Raw genomic sequence first — 18,372 nt, 5'->3', positions numbered from 1 at the left:
TTTTTGTTTTTGTTTTCTGCAGGGATGCTACTTGTATGTTGCTCTTTGTTTACTGATAAACAAATTGCAAAAAGTCATACCTTTACTACAAATTACATATATCATAACTTTACTACAAGTTATATCTGGAAAAATTATAGAAGTGTAGTCCTTCTAAATTTTGATTAAGTACCTTGATAACGAGGGCTTCCCAGGTGGTGCTAATAGTAAAGAACATACCTGCCAATGCAGCAAACACAAGAGACACAGGTTCGATCCCTGGATCAGGAAGATCCCCTGGAGAAGGGAATGGCAACCAGTATTCTTTCCTGGAAAATTCTATGAATAGAGGAGCCAGGCGTGCTACAGTCCATGGGGTCACAAAAAGTCAGAGATGACTGAGTACACTCTTTGATAGCAAAACAAGTACAACTTTACAAAAATCATAGACCAAGCACTCATTATCCCTGAGGTCTTATAGCAGGAAGGTTCTATAGGCTCATCTTCATTTAACTATCCTATCTGTTGGTTTATTTATTTTTATAAATAAGTGTAGTATTTAAACCCAGAGAGGCCTTAGCTATTCATACATAATAGAACCAAGCCTAATACATAGGTTTGTGAGTCCTGTGGTCTCTACCCTGTTAACAAATTCTCTTTACACTTCGGTAAATCAACATATTAAAGAGTTTCAGCAAGGTTATTTTTTCACTTTTAATCCATTTGGTTGCCTCCTTTTCTCTACTTGCTTTCTTTTCTGAATTCTTACGTTTTTGTTTTTTGTTTTTCCTTCCACTTGTCTTTCCTGGCTGAACTGTGATGCTGTATTTGCTTTTATTTAATTTATTTTCACAGCAAGACTGACTTTGGCTGTCATCCAACCTTTGCTTTCTGTAAAGAAGACAAGTGCTGTTTGTTATGGGCAATGTTGCTGTTTTCTGTTCTTGGAAAAGTCAAACAGACAGCATAAAGTGTCAGCATTTTTTCCAGCTCATTTGGACAATGATGTTTCTTCCTCAGATTCCCTTCAGAAAGTGACTTCAAGCAAGCTCAGCCTCTGGCATTCAACTGCACTTTCAACATTGTGTTTGGATCTGGCTGTTCAGTTCAAACGTGTACTAATTTAATCTGCTGACCTTTTGCCTTCCTCCCTCATTTTCTAAAAATATTTACCCATGGACGGCCATTTTATCTCCAAGAGTTTTCCATCCCCTGTGGCATATTCCTCAAAGATTAAATTTGAACAAAATCAAATGTCTACAATCAAATCATGCTGATAGAATCCAGGGAGATATTTACTAACAAAATCCTTTTTTTTTTTTTTTTGGAAAATAGAAGTTATTCTTAAGGGCAATGGCCTGAAAGTCACTGACTTCACATAGTAATTTAATGAAAAAACAAGAGTGTGTTTTTGCTTTTTAAGCTCATTGTTTTGAGTAGTTAACAACAAAAGTGGTACTCATAACCTCCTGAGGAATCAGGATAAAAAGTTAGAATCAAATAAAAATAATAACGCCAACAAAGACTGAGGGCAAGATTGAGGGCAGAATGAGAATGAGAGGGCATCAGAGGATGAGATGGCTGGATGGTATCACTGATGCAGTGGACAAGAACTTGGGCAAACTCCAGGAAATGGTGAGTGACAGGGAGGCCTGGCGTGCTGCAGTCCATGGAGTCACAAAGAGTTGGACACGTCTGGGCGACTGAACACAACAACAATAATGCCAACAAAGCCATAGGATTTCTCTTTAAATGACTTGCTTCAAAACATAAGCATGCCTATGCATTAGACGAAGTCTTTTAGTTAAAAGGGCTGTACTCTGTGCTTTTCCCATAGTTCCTCTTATCCCCACAAATAGCTTCAAATAGAGCAGTGTTTTCTCTAAACCCATTTACCTAAATTTTAAAACTTTACATCATCAGATGTGTTCAGCAAATCTGTGCTACATTTTCACTGTCTCCTAAGATTTTATGTTTCTGTCTTCCAGCCACAATTTTAGGCCCAATGTTCTTTGAGATGGCTAAGACTACTTCTTGATATGCTATTTTAAAACTAAATTTAAATTTCTGTTTTGTTTTTCTGATATATATATATATATATATTACTCTGTGTCTGTTTGGGTATAAAATTAATCATATTTTTATAATGATATCTTGTCCAGATATTTCTTCTGATCCGAATTTAAAAAATACGGTTGTGTGAACTTTAATTATTACTTATTAAAAGAGGTCAACTCTAAGTGTAAATTAGTTGGATTAAAATGCTGGATATTTGCATGGAGAGGATTTACTTTCCCAAAACCTCAGGCATAAGTTAACTCAGAATGTTAGCTTACCTTTGAGCATAAGTGAGCTACAATTGAATATTTAATCCCTAAATTCAATTTTCACCTGGGTGTTTTGGCCTCAAATCTATTTTCTAGCTGTACTTGATAAGTACATCAGAGAGGATTTGGAAACAGAATCATTGGAAACAGAATCAAAGTCAAGTACAAATTCTCTCTGAAAAATGAGCATCCTATTCCCAATTAACTTGACTGTTTACAAAATTTATATTAATATACCCACAGCATAGATTTCAGAGCCTTTGAGATTTAAGCCTGTATAAGAAGGTAGGTAAATGACTAGAAAAGTGAGGTATTAATAGTATTCTCATATTTCTGATGACATTAAAAAAGATGAAATTTACAGACAGAGATTTTACAATATCTGCCAAAAAGTACATACATTTCCATTTGATCCACAGATGCATTTACCTCTAGGTCTCTATCCCAAATTGCTGTTGTTGTTCAGTCGCTCAGTCCGGTCATGTCTTTGCCACCCCATGGACTGCAGCATGTCAGGCTTCCCTGTCCTTCACTATTTTCTGGAGTTTGCTCAAACTCATGTCCATTGAATTGAAGATGCCATCCAACCATCTCATCCTCTACTGCCTCCTTCTCTGCCTTCCCTCAATCTTTCCCAAATCAATACTGGTAAATCTTCTTCACCTGTTCAGTAACAGCAGGTATTTAATCTGTAAAGCATGTCTTATTCTTCAAATTTCAAGGAATACCAACACTGTAAATCTTAGTATCTCATCATATGGAAATTAAGAAACACTTGTCTGATTTTTCTGAGTTTTTATAAGGAAAAATGGCATCATAGATTTCATATTACAATATATACAGACTTGTCAAACCATCTAAATTTAAATTCTTCAAATGAACAATGCTAGGAACCAACTTATTATACCTAAAGTTGAATATCAAATCCTCTAAAGTAACAGAACTGTTGATTAAAACAGGAGGTCATTGGGCTGAGATGGTTCTAATGTGGTGGTAGCATAGTTAAGCAAGCCAAAAATCTAAGATTGTAAATGCCTCAAGGTTATGAAATGAAACATTAAGGACAACCAATCACAAATAACCAACTAGATTTTAAGATATAGGCAACCAAAATTTCCCTTTCTTTGCTTCCATACTTTCTCTATTTCTTCCCCCTAACTACTGTGGGAGGAATGCTCCTCACCACTTCTGATTTGGTGCTGCCCCATTCCAATAGATTTTCACTCAAACTCTTAAAATTTTCATATGCATTAGTTTATCTTTTAATAAACTACATTTTTAATAAAGATGTTAGTACCAAAAAAAGCCAATTCTATAGTTGAAATAAGGCTTTGATTTTCTGAGCAAAAATATAATAGTTCTATTAGAATTTGAGAATAAAATGCTATATGATCTATAATACAAAATAGTCTAAATTCTAAACTCTGACACTTCAAAACAGTGATCAAGATCTAGAAAACATTGAAAAATAAGATTTATCTTTTATTTCTCAAAGGTCAGTTAATTTATCTAATTTGTTTGAGGTCTTATTCATACATATATTTATAAATTTAAAGCACATGAACCTTTCCATATGAGGTAATCAAATCTGTTTTAGTATAGAAATTACAGCATTTATGAAAAATGGATAATTTTATTTAGAACTTCCTTTGCTTGTCTAACACATTTGGATTCATGATTCATCTATAAGTAATGAAAGTTACATTAAGGCTATTTCTATACATTAAAAAAAAGTCAGATGAAAAACTATTTCAATGACTTAAATTTCACATTCTGGAAAATTGCTTATATAACAATCAGCCATTTGAAGCAATAGAAATCCTCTGAAATCACTGGAAAATTGCTGTGTCTTACATGGCATTCTTGTATTTCAGATTTATTGTGAACATTTGGGGAACAATTTAGCATTTTAACAGTTACTGTTCTTTTGATAAACTTAACTCAATTTTCAAAATATTAGAAGAATACTAATTATTTTTCTTTGTATTAATGTCCTTTGTTTCCTTTTTTTGCCTCAACCAGTATTGCATGACATGGCACTCTGAATATTAATACTCCCAGTATTAATGAATGGTGAATCCTTTTTATTTTATCATATGAATATGTGAGAGAATGTGTCCTTGCTGCTTTGCTAATCTATATTTCTCAGTTCCTTGAGCCTAACCTAAAAGCATTCTCGTATTAATACCAGGAACTCTAGTGTATGTTGTATACCCAAGGGACACATCTTTTTCTTTTTTTGAGTAAACTGAGAGATTAATGAAAAATAAATGCAACATGCTATACTTGATTGGATCCTTTTCTTTTAAAGGACTTTACTGGGCCACAACAAAACTTGAGGTCTGAGCATTTAATAGTAATTTATCTATCAGTGTTAGTTCTTATTATCTACTGTGGTTGGCCATTTTGTCAGCAACTTCCCCCCAAGTAACTCTTGAAAATTAAAAAGAAAAGAAAGTTACTTTAACAATTGTGTTGGTGCTGTAAATCTTTGTAACTATTTGGTTGTCTGGAACTTATTTCAAAGTACAAAGAAAACTGCCTAGGGAGAATAGTGCTAAGTTTCAAAGCAAACAGAGTATCATCTATACATGAATCAATCAGTCAATCTACTAAACAAAATTTTATTCTTAAATCTAACTATTTGCACAGTTAAATCAATGTTATAATGTTAAAGATGATTAAGTGCTCATAGAAGATTTGATTCCTGTTAGGAAAAACATTTCTAATTATCTTTAAATAGTATTAACCTAAAATATTTCATTTAATCCTATCAAAATGAATAAAATCAATGTGAATGACTAGAAAGTATAAATCCTAGAAAATACCTCTCTTACTATGTGGTACTCACTATGCTAAATACTCATATAATTAAATTATTCCACTATTACTAACTCCTTAAGTTATTAATCATGACTTTACAGATGAGGAGACTTTAAGGCCCAAAGCAACAGACTGGACATCTTTAACTTCTATAACAGGACAATGTCCTTTCAATCGAACCAAATATAGTTAAAGAAACAGAAGAGAGTAAAGAGCAGATCCTGACCTCTGCCAATTTCTTATTCCTTTTAGTTCATATTTGAATCAGTTGAGAAAATTCAAAAAGACTTTGATCTTTCATCAACATTTGCTCAGCATTCTTGCGTTAAGTAACTAATTAAAAGTAACTGGGAAGTTTTGACTCTTTAATAAGCATATTACCTCATTCTTAACATGATCAAATAAACATGGTTATATATCCATTCTATTTTAAATGATCTCACTTATTACATTCTTCTATAATCATTATAGCTAATAGAAATAAATTAAAACAGTATTCTTCCTTAAATTACCACAAAATACAAACATCACAACAATAAGAATATATAGATTGTTGTCTATAAAGTATCACTATGCTAGATAATATTATTATTAGCATAGAGCTGTTAGGCTTAATTTATATTCTGTTGACTATAAGTAAACTTTACATATCTATATTCAATTGACTAAATGAGTATACTATTCTTAATTTCTATAACAATACATGAATAATCACACATGATTATGCCCTCTAAACTATAATAACAGAACCATACAAGAACTTCTATAAACTATTTGACTTTTACATGTGAGGAAATGCCATCTTCATCTCTCTATAGCCAATAACTAGCATTATATTAGTGCATATTCAATACCTGAGGGATATTTTAGAAAATACATTAAACCAACATGGTTTTTAATAATGAGGTAAAACTAACATAGCTATGTAAATTGGCCTATAGGGACAAAACAAAACAAAGCCTCTACTCAAAACATTTTATTAACTGTTCTGTTTGGAATGGTCCAATAGTGACCTAGCTGCTACATATCAGTGTATTTATTTGCTCAGCACATGGTTTTTGACTATCCTGAATTTAAAAAAGAAAAATCATATATTCTGAAGCAAAGTATTTCAAGGTTCTCTTGACCTCAAAAGAGCAAGACCTCTACTTTGATCTTTTTCTAATATTTTTTGATTCATATAATAAAACTGATTTAAATCTTTATTTTGGGGGGAGTAGATATGGGAAGTGTAGATGAATGTATACATACTTATTCATACATACACACATATGAAATAGATAGGCACTTTATAGGTTAGCCTAATAAATCAATAAATACAGTAATATTTACATGAAATATACCCTACTGTTTTTTTAAACTAATTTGCCAGCTGATTTTTAGAAGAAAAAGAACTGTTCTAAGTTGAAGATAGGCTTGGAATAATTTTGTTTGTTTCAGGACAGTATCTTAGGCACAGTTTACCTTAATAAAAAAAAATCCAGCATTTGAGATACCATAATTAGACAGAATGGGCAGAGCACACAGATCATTTTAGGGCAATGAAAATAATCTGTGTGATACTATTATGATGGATGCATGTAATTACACATCTGTCTAAACCTGTGGAATGCATAACATCAAAAGTTAACCTTTGGGTAAATTATGGGACTTTGGCTGATAATACATCAATGTAGCTTCATCAATTGTAACCAAAGTACCACTCTGGTGGAGGGGGAGTGTGTTGATAACAGGGAAGGCTGTATACATGGGAACAGGAGGTACATGGAAAATCTCTATACATTCATCTCAAATTCTGTCAATCTAAAACTGCTATAAAAAAATAAAGTATCTTAAAAAATGAAAATAAAAAAACACTAAATGACCATATGTGAATCTCTGTCTGCAACACTTGTCTAAGAACACATGTTTTCATTTTTTATAGTACATAATTTGAAATACAGTATTTACTACATGATATGGGCTTCCTTGGTGGCTCAGAAGGCAAAGAATCCACCTGCAATGTGGGAGACCTGGGTTGGATACTTGAGTTGGAAAGATCCCCTGGAGGAGGGCATGACAGCCCACGCCAGTTTTCTTGCCTGGAGAAGCCCCATGGACAGAGGAGGCTGGAGGGCTATGGTCCATGGGGTTGCAAAGAGTCAGACACGACGGAGCAACTAAACACAGCATACAGCACATGGATAAAATAAAACCTTGACAGTATCATCTGTTCTAAATTTGGTAATTTTAAAAAAAATCTATGTCATACGTAAAATTATAATAATCAGATCACCTCACTTTATCAGTACCACAGTTTATATTGCTTTTAGTGAAATGGTAGATTAAAAAAAAACATTCTATTAATCATAGGAGAGAAATTCAACTAATTTCATCTAAATCTTAATTTCAGAGCATCCAAGTCTAAGACTTTGGTAGTTCTCACTTTTAAAACAGTTTCCTCATACATGCCCCATCATTGCCTTCAATTACTACTGGGATTCTTTATCACTATTTGGAGTTCTCCCTAGGACATTTCCTTTCTAAGCAGTTCAGAATCTGCTAGTCAATGTGCTCTTTAATTTGCAACCTCTGAAATATTCAAAAAAACTGTTAATTAAAAGCAGTTGAAAATAGTCTGACTCACAGATGCAGCTGGATTGAGCTGTGTGGGAGGGTAGCATAGATAACCATTTACTAACATCTTAATTTACTTTTAATGGAGAAAGTGAAATCTCTAATTTACATTTGCTTTTTTCCTTTATTTGTTGTACCAAATTTTCATGTTTTAAAACTAAACCTTGCACAACCTTGTATTATATAAAAATACATATTATTTAGTGTTACTAAATTCTTAGATAATAATCACCTTAATAAATACAGTTTGAGGATCTTCCAAGACTCAAAGCATTGTCTGTTATAAAAGCAGTAATAATAGTAAGCTCTATAAAACTGTGAAAGAAAATTAGTTTCCAAGAGTAGAGTTATCCATTTATCACATAATTATCTTTCATTAATAAAAATGGCAATATTATAATTGAAAGGAAAAATTCACAATCCTCTGAGCATTCTTTTCAAAGCTAATATTAAAAAGAATTAAATTTTAATTCCTGGCAACAACAATATAATTTTAACCAATAATTAAATTTTTACTGTTTATACATGTAACACAATTATAAGATTATTCATCATATTGGTTAAGTGTGTCTTATAAGTATGAACAAGGTTATATATTAGTTTTCCTCTTGAATATTACATGAATCCACATGATCTTTACTATTTATGTCACTGAATTTATCTCATTACATTTATTCATATATTATTTTAGCTATCTATAAGTCATAATCACTGTAGTTATCTCCTCTTATTATACTTATTTTATATATTGTTTTAGCTCTCTATCTTGTTGGAGTGGCTATTTCTAATATCTTTGGCTTGAGGTATCTTATAAGGAGAGCATAATAAATTGGACTGAAAAAAAAAAAAAGATCAATGTGTGGCAGTTTCACTTGGGGAACCTGAACTGAGAAAGTTTCCAGCAAAAAAGTTCCTGGGAAGACAGCGGTTATCAAATGATCAAATGCTAAGGTCATATTGTGCTCAGTCTCTCAGTTGTGTCTGACTCTGAGACCCCATGGACCTTAGCCTGCCAGGCTCCTCTGTCCATGGGGATTCTCCAGGCAAGAATACTGGAGTGGGTTCCTGTGCCTTCCTCCAGGGGATCTTTCCAAACCAGGGATTGGGTTGGAAAGATCCATTTTTTTTACTGTCTAAGCCACTAGGGAAGCTTGGTGAATTCACCCTTGTCGTGAATTTGGTTCTACATCCAAATGAGTTAGGATTTCAGTTTCTTCTACAGAGTGGAATAAAAACAAAGAAGTTGATTTATATTCACAGAATATTTAACACATTGTAATCCTCAATGTCAACAGGTTAACTTAAAATGCATTTATTCCAAGGTAAATAAAGAACTGGATTGCCAATGTGCTTGTCAAACACATTTTTTTTTTCTCCTTCTTGATTAAGTGACATACTAAATACAATTACTGAAATGTTTTGAGCATGGTATTAGCAAAAGGAAATACAAATATTACTGTTAAAGGTATGGGGCTCTGGGCCACTTACAAATCATAATTAAAATAGTTCAATGCTTGATTAATGTCCTACGAGAAGCACATTTCAACAACAACAAAATTTTAACTAAAACCTTTTTAAAAATGTTGGAAGTTTTACTTGCTTTTCTGGTCACTATACTGACAGAAATATATATTATAGCAATATTTCCTAAAGTCTTCCAGGCAAGATTCCTAATCAAAAACTCCCCTCATGCCCTCAGACTTTTCAGGCTCCAAAAAATTGGAAGATCAAGAGATTATATACTCCTCAGACACAGAGTTCTTTGACAAATAGTTTTTGCTCCGATTTCACTAGTTTTTTATTATTAATTTGAAGATACTGATGTTGCTGCTGCTGCTAATGATGCTGAAAACCCCTACAATGGCTCGTATTATCCTTCTACCTGTTTCCCTTCCACTACATACATCCTAAACACATCTATGACAAAACTGACTTACATTTTTTCCCCAGTTGTAAGAAACTTAGGACTCAGTTCAGTTCAGTCACTCAGTCGTGTCCAACTCTTTGCAACCCCATGAATTACAGCACGCCAGGCCTCTCTGAACATCACCAACTCCCAGAGTCTACCCAAACCCATGTCCATCGAGTCAGTGATGCCATCCAACCATCTCATCCTCTGTCGTCCCCTTCTCCTCCTGTCCCCAATCCTACCCAGCATTAGGGTCTTTTCCAATGAGTCAACTCTTCACATGAGGTGGCCAAAGTGTTAGAGTTTCAGCTTCAACATCAGCCCTTCCAATGAACACCCAGGATTGATCTCCTTTAGGATGGATTGATTGGATCTCCTTGCAGTCCAAGGGACTTTCAAGAGTCTTCTCCAACACCACATTTCAAAAGCATCAATTCTGCGGCACTCAGCTTTCTTCACCGTCCAGCTCTCACATCCATACATGACCACTGGAAAAACCATAGTCTTGACAAGACAGACTTTTGTTGGCAAAGTAATGTCTCTGCTTTTAAATATGCTATCCAGGTTGGTCATAACCTTCCTTCCAAGGAGTAAGCGTCTTTTAATTTCATGGCTGCAATCACCAACAGCAGTGATTTTGGAGCCCAAAAAATAAAGTCTGACACTGTTTCTACTGTTTCCCCATCTATCTCCCATGAAGTGATGGGACCAGATGCCATGATCTTAGTTTTCTGAACGTTGAGCTTTAAGCCAACTTTTTCTCTCTCCTCTTTCACTTTCATCAAGAGGCTCTTTAGTTCTTCTTCACTTTCTGCCATAAGAGTGGTGTCATCTGCATATCTGAGGTTATTGATATTTTTCCCGGAAATCTTGATTCCAGCTTGTGTTTCTTCCAGCCAAGCGTTTCTCATGATGTACTCTGCAGCTTTAAAAATTGACAACTTTTCATTATTAAATGCAATTTCACAATTCAGATTCTCTCTCTAAATCTAGGGTTTTTAATCATCATGCTAATAACATGTCTCCAGAATATCCACCAGAAATTTTATTCCACTGAATTTTTATTCTATTGTTGTAAACCACCCAACTTCCTGGCTCTGAAGTCAATTGACCAGTATAGACTAGGTTATACAACCTTAACTAGGGTGGCACCCTTTGTTGAATTCTAAACAGTTCTGAGTTGCAAGAACTCTGAGTATAAGTAGGCTTGCACCTCACTGTCTTAGAATCAAGACTACATTATCAATATTACAATTCCAAATTTATATTTTACCTATATTTTGTTTTCTTCTCTGTATATAATCTTCCAAGGTCCAAGGATATAAACTATATTTAGAGTAGCTATACCTGTGCTATGTACGTCTGGATATTCCTCAACACCCTTATTTACGTGCTTGCATCAGTCAGGGTACAATGAGGAGAGAGAAGGATCACAGAATAATTTGAGAGAGAAAGTTTATTACATAAATTTATTAACGTTAACAGAGAATCAGAATAATAAGGAATGAGAGACAATTCTACAGAATAAAAAAATAGATAAGAATAGATAAGGAGCTCTAGGAAGAGCCCCTTTTTAACCCTTGAGAGATGAATTTCAGAGACTTTTGCAAATGGAACCAGTGTCACTCATAGGGAGAAGATATGATTTGGCACCACATTAGGGGAACTTGATGTTGAAAATCTGCTATCTAGAACCTTCTGCAAATCTACCCCTTGTGAGTGTTAGGGAATCAAAAGACTTGCATTTCATGTATGCTTACTTTTTTACTGCTATCCATATAACTTGATAAAGATTAACCTTGAGTTTCATCCCTACGTATAATAAGCAACCTCATCATATTAGTCAATGAAACAGATATGTCTTATAAATTATGAAAATAACAAATGAATAAAAAATATTGGTTGAAAGCACCAGAATGCAACTAAGGTATCGATAGAGGTTCACCAAGACTGAATTCAAAGTAGCCTTCTTCCTGAAAAGCTATTTGCCTTCATTATGTTTACCTTGTAGTCTGATCAGAGAATAAGATCTGGAACTTGTGTTGTTTCCACTGAGCTGGTGCAGCAGATTTTGAAGTTTATGGATACCACAGGAATTAAGAGGAGAGGATGGCACATGAACAGAAGGATCAAAGTTGATTCAGGTCTTCTGTATACAATCCCTCAAAAGGCATTTACCAATTCCTGAGTTGGACGTGCCCAGAGTAAAAGGTTAACAACAACAAAGTAAAACAGCTGCTAAGAAAGAAAAGCCAATTATGATATCTTTTATATGTGGAAGCTAAAAAGAAATGATACTTGCAAAACAGAAAGAGACCCACAGGCTTGGAGAACAAACTTAGGACTGCTGGCGGTAAGAATAGGGGAAAGCAATAGTTAGCGAGTTTGGAATGTACATGTACACACTGCTATATTTAAAATGGATAACCACAAGGACCTACTTCATAGCAGTCGGAACTCTGCTTAATCCTATGTGGTAGCCTGGATGAGAGGGGAGTTTGGGAAAGAAGGGATACATTTATATGCATGACTGAGTCCCTTTGCTGTTCACCTGAAACTACCACAAAATTGTTTGTTAATCGGCTATACCCCAGTACAAAATAAAAAGTTTAAATATTCTGAAAAAAAAGAAAGAAAAGCTATATTAAGATTCTGGCAGCCTCAGAGTTCTAGGGGAAAACTGATATGGCTGAAGTCCTAAAAAGGAAGTCAGACTCTACAGCCACTCCATGTTTATGTCATAGTTCTAAAGGGTTATGCCCTAAAAGAAAGACATATAAGAAATATTAGAAGAAACTTCACAAACTAAAGTTTCAAGCATTCACAGTTACTGTTGAAGCAAGGTGATTTGCTTGTGTTCTATCTGCCTGCAGAGAAAAGGATAAAGTATTTTCTAAAGGATAATAATATTATCCAGAGACTCCACAACTTTTCACTTAAAGTATCCAAAATCATACCACACAGCCTTGATGTACTCCTTTTCCTATTTGGAACCAGTCTGTTGTTCCATGTCCAGTTCTATCTGTTGCTTCCTGACCTGCATACAGATATCTCAAGAGGCAAGTCAGGTGGTCTGGTATTCCCATCTTTTTCAGAATTTTCCACAGTTTATTGTGATCCACACAGTCAAAGGCTTTGCCATAGTCAATAAAGCAGAAATAGATGTTTTTCTGGAACTCTCTTGCTTTTTTCAATGAACCAGTAGATGTTGGCAATTTGATCTCTGGTTCCTCTGCCTTTTCTAAAACCAGCTTGAACATCTGGAAATTCATGGTTCACATATTGCTGAAGCCTGCCTTGGAGAATTTTAAGCATTACTTTGCTAGCGTGTGAGATGAGTGCAATTGTGTGGTAGTTTGAGCATTCTTTGGCATTGCCTTTCTTTGGGATTGGAATGAAAACTGACCTTTTCCAGTCCTGTGGCCACTGCTGAGTTCTCCAAATTTGCTGGCATATTGAGTGCAGCACTTTCACAGTATCATCTTTTAGGATTTGAAATAGCTCAACAGGAATTCCATCACTTCCATCAGCTCTGTTCATAGTGATGCTTCCTAAGGCCCACTTGACTTCACATTCCAGCATGTCTGGCTTTAGGTCAGTGATCACACCATCATGATTATCTGGGTCATGAAGATCTTTTTCGTACAGTTCTTCTGTGTATTCTTTCCATATCACCTGAATTACATTAAAAAATAGTTTCAGTGCAAGAGAGAATGATAGCCATTTTCATAAACTGTATAAGAATTATAGTACCATATGGAGAAATGATGATTTCTAATTCACACCATGTACAAAATCAATTCTAGATGGATCATAAATAACAATCCAAGAGGTGAAACAATAAATTTTCTCCAACATTACATAGAGGAGTGACATTTGAATATGTTACTATATCCTCCAATATCACACAGTCTTTACTATAAAAAGATTGATAAATTGAAACTTATTGAATTTAATAAATTCTTAATGCATCAAACGGAGAAGGTGATGGCAACCCACTCCAGTACTCTTGCCTGGAAACTCCCATGGACGGAGGAGCCAGGTAGGCTGCAGTCCATGGGGTCGCTAAGAGTCGGACACGACTGAGTGACCTCACTTTCACTTTTCACTTTCTGGAGCTGGAGAAGGAAATGGCAACCCACTCCAGTGTTCTTGCCTGGAGAATCCCAGAGACAGGGGAGCCTGGTGGACTGCCATCTATGGGGTTGCACAGAGTTGGACACGACTGATGAGACTTAGCAGCAGCAGTAGCAGCAATGCATCAAAAACCGGTTTTGAAAGACCATAAGTGACAATCCACAGATTTGAGCGAGATATTTGCAATATAAGTAAAGATTCTTAGAATGCATAAAAACAAGTAATAATCAATAATGAAAAGTTAAATTACATCTAAAATAAAAATGAGAACTGGTAGGTACTTTAAGAAGATGTTATTCAAAAGTAAGTTTATAAAATATCATTATAAAACAATTAGAATGGTTACAACTAAACAGAAAATAGCAATGTCAAATGTTAGTAGGAACATACAATAACAGGAACTCTCACACACTTCTGGTAAAGCTGTAAAATTTTACACTTTGAGCTGTTAACCAGTATCTAACAAAGTTGAACCTGTTTATACTTACAAATCAATTAAATTCCTATAGTATTTTAAAAATTTATACGTACACTTCACAGAAATCTGCACGTGTTACCAAAGTTCAAGAATATTTAAGGAAGTATTATCCATAGTCTTCGCCAAAATAGACATTAGCAAAATTATCACCAAGGTAAAACAGGAAAGGCAGGATGAAAAACTTCAGAATTACAATCTATAACTATGTACAACTACACAGATGAACCTCACAGACAATATTTAATGAAAAAGAAATTCATAAAAAGCAATGAACACTGGTTATGTTTGAGAATATCTACCTCCTGTTATTTCCATAATATCTACCTACTGATATCTAGGTAGGGAGATATCAGTAGGCAGTAGATACCAGAAGAGTGATTACATTTTTGAAAGGACTAATAACTGAGTAAAGCCATAATGGGAATATGCTGGAGGGTATTAATATTCTAGTTATTGATATATTTGATATTTCTACAGAAATGCTTACTTTAAAAAATCCAGTATCTATACACTTAAAATTTATTCATTTTAGTTTGTGGGGGTTATATTTCAATTGAAAAGCAAAGGATAAAAATAGTTTGCTATGTTTAGATCTTATTTTATTTACAAAGAAGTGGCTGAACTTTAAGTATCAAAATGAGTGTACCAATTTCTATAATTTTACAATAAATTTTAGATAAATTCCTTTTGTATTTTTGGCTACATTTATAATAGACTACAAATAGTTATTCCCAAATAACTTATTTTTCTCAAAGCATTTATGTACCATGTTATCTTATTCAGCCATCTTTTGTGTTTGAAACAAAAAATTCCATCTGTGTAAAAAATTTAGAAAGTACGAACATAAGTAGTACTTTAATGTCCCCATGAAAATCCATTTCCTGAAGGTTAAATTGAAAGAAATATAGAATGAGATAAAGTAGGGGGAACTGTGCTTAGTTCTTTCATATTCAGTATTTAAGTTTCTAGGAAAAAGTGTGTGTGTGTGTGTGTGTGTGTGTGTTAACAACTGGCTTCTCCATTAATCTTATTTTAAAGAGAAAGATCTATATGTTTCAAGAAAATTTTAATGGGCATTGAATTCGATGATTTTAGAGGACACAATATACCTAAAGTCTGAGAGACATTGGAAGATATAATGACTTGTTAAAAAAATAATAATAATAACTTTTCTTATTTTCACCAGTTGGTCCTATCTTGAAATGTAAATGAAGATCTAGAGCTTATACTGATATTCCTGTACAGATCCACATGCTTTATCACCTGGGTTGGAGCTTTGGTACAAGCTTTGGTATCAGTACAGTTCAGTAGCTCAGTTGTGTCAGACTCTTTGCGACCTCATTGACTGGAGCACACCAGGCCTCCCTGTCCATCACCAACTCCTGGAGCTTGCTCAAACCCCTGTCCATCGAGTCGGTGATGCCATCCAACCATCTCATCCTCCAATGTCCCCTTCTCCTCCTGCCTTCAACCTTTCCCAGCATCAGGGTCTTTTCCAACGAGTCAGTTCTTCACATCAGGTGGCCAAAGTATTGGAGTTTCAGCTTTAGCATCAGCTTTGGTATAGCTTTCCTTTCATTTTTATTAACCAAATATGTTTTATAGTATAACATGTGCTTACTGTGGAGAAGGTACTGGCAACCCACTCCAGTATCCTTGCCTGGAGAATCCCAGGGACAGGGGAGGCTAGTGGGCTGCCGTCTATGGGATCGCACCGAGTTGGACACGACTGATGCGACTTAGCAGCAGCAGCAGCATGACCTTACTATCCCTGAGGGTTATAGAAAAGCTTGACCTGACCCCATTCCTAATTATAAAGCCACATTATCTACTTGCAGGCATTTGACAAGTACAATTGCCAGACACAGCCTTTCCCCTAAATACTGTTTGGAGTCTAATCCAACACAAAGTAGCATAGTCAGTTAAGGCTTCATATTTCTGTGCTATGATACATGAACGTATTTTTAACTAGTATTATTACTTAACCAAAATTTGTAAAAATCTAATTTATCATCAAAATGTATTACTCTATATTATTTTACAAAAGCTTTTTTAAAAAGTAGACTTAAGAATTAAACATTCAAAAAGAAATGAAAGAAATTTGGATTATTCTGGTGATATTAATCAGTGACATACTATTTGTAAATAAACCTTTAAATAACATGTTTTTCTTATTCAGAATGAAGACACTTTCCATCTTTTTGTTGCCTCCAAGTCTGGGTCACACTTCTCAGAGACTACTAATATTGTCCAATAATACCGGTTAATTTTAACTCAATATTTATTGTATACTGTGTATATTGTATAGATCAACCCATATGTGTAATTATCTGGTCCAGTCATTCTGTGTCTTATAGAAAGTTGAGGTTATCAGGTGCACCATTATCCCATCAACTGACTGAAATTGTTAGGAAGAAGCCTATTACCTTGTCAAAGTTAAGAGCATCAGTTGTTAGCAGTGATACCAGCCATACGTCTGTGTTACATTTAGCTCTTTCATGATTAAACTCTAAGAGTGCTAATAGTGTTTGTTTCACACATAACTTACCTCAGTCCTTTGTTGTGATAAATATCATTGTGATGAGGGAAGAGAAACACATGTCAAAGTAGTGATTTTCTTTAGATAAGACATCATACATTCCTCAAACAGTGGAAAATTTCCTAACCCGGAAATTGTAAACTTAAAGGATTCAAAATTTATAATTGTATTTTTCTTAAGCTCTAACTAACAGGCACATTATGCAATCACACTCATTTAAACTCAAATGAAAGTTTTTTGAATATTTTATAATTTATCCACTGTATTTACTGGTTGTACTACCATCAACATATTAAAGTTCAATCATTCTAAGGGTGAATTAAACAAAAAAATGAGGACTTCTGGCTTTCAGTTACATGTGTAAGGAGACTGGAAGTTTGCACTCCATTCTAATAACAAGTAAGAAACTGAAGAGCCTGAAAAACAACAACAACAACTCACCTTGCATCAGTGAAAGAGGAGAGGATGCAGAGCAAAAGGTCGCCCCTGATATTAGAGACAGAGAGGTGAACATAGGGAGTCATGACTTACCAGAGCAGAGACTCAAGAATGAAGCTGCCACAGGAACAAATACTATGGTAGGAAAACTGAAACTGCAGTTGACGAGCTGCTGAAGGCCAACTCTGAGAGTTAAAAACTTCATGAAGAACCAGTTGCTGGTGGAGGGGGTACCCACAATACTGCGAGATTTGCTTCCAGGAGGTTGACCAGGTTCCCACAGTAAACACTGAAGGAAAAAGCCCCTCTGCTTCCTGCAAAAAGAAGGGAAAAGGAACAATTCAGAAATATGTCAGGTTACTCTGTTCTTAATAAGGACTGCCCTCAGGAGAAACTAATAACCAAACCTAACCTGCTCTACTGTTAGAGCCTAACTGACACGGGGAAGGGAAATAAACAATTCCAGCCCACGTGAGCGATCCTCTTCCATCTAAACATTTAGAAAAAAATCCAGAAATTCTTGTGAAGCTCACACTCCAGGGGCATTGGCTGATAACTAATCACTGGACCACAGGACACTTCCACTTCCCCAACACCTTATCTCCACATTACTAAAGACCTATTTAAAGCAGTTCTTTTTACCCAGTTCACATATTTAGCTATCAAGGAAAAGTTGCAAGCCATACCAAAAGATTAAAAGAAAAAAATTAAGAGGCAAAAGTAAGCATCAAAACCAAAAATGCTAGGAATGTTAAATCATCAGAATGATCAGACTGGAAAATTAAAATACGTACAATTAACATGCTAAGGGTGTTAATGGATAAAAGAGACAGCATGCAAAGACAGATGGGCAATATAAGCAGAGAAATATAAATGATAAAGAATCCAAAAGAAATACTAGAAATCAAAAACACTACAACACAAATGAATAATTACTTTAATGAGCTTATCAGTACACTGGACACAGCTGCAGAAAGACTCTCTAAGCTTGAGGATATTTCAATGGAAACACCCAAACCTGAAAAGTAAACGGGAAAAGACTGGAAAAAACAACACTACTCTCTAAAAACTCAGAGACAACTACAAAATATGTAACATTAATATAATGGGAATATCAAAAGGAGAA

General features: G+C 34.7%; 1 long non-coding RNA gene across 1 annotated transcript; it reads right to left on the bottom strand.

The window, feature by feature from the left end:
• Positions 1-10,462: 10,462 nt before the first annotated feature.
• LOC145521287 (uncharacterized) lies at positions 10,463-17,494 on the bottom strand. Its single transcript, XR_014065295.1, has 3 exons — positions 17,340-17,494; positions 11,659-13,329; positions 10,463-10,579 (listed from the first exon to the last, which is right to left on the bottom strand). It is a non-coding gene; the product is annotated as an uncharacterized LOC145521287 (long non-coding RNA).
• Positions 17,495-18,372: the final 878 nt, after the last annotated feature.

This window comes from Giraffa tippelskirchi, chromosome 1 (assembly GCF_054371585.1).
Source record: "Giraffa tippelskirchi isolate mGirTip1 chromosome 1, T2T-mGirTip1v1.2.pri, whole genome shotgun sequence".
NCBI lineage: Eukaryota > Metazoa > Chordata > Mammalia > Artiodactyla > Giraffidae > Giraffa > Giraffa tippelskirchi.
Note: the sequence above shows the minus strand (reverse complement) of the source record. Positions and strands in the feature narration are given on the sequence as shown.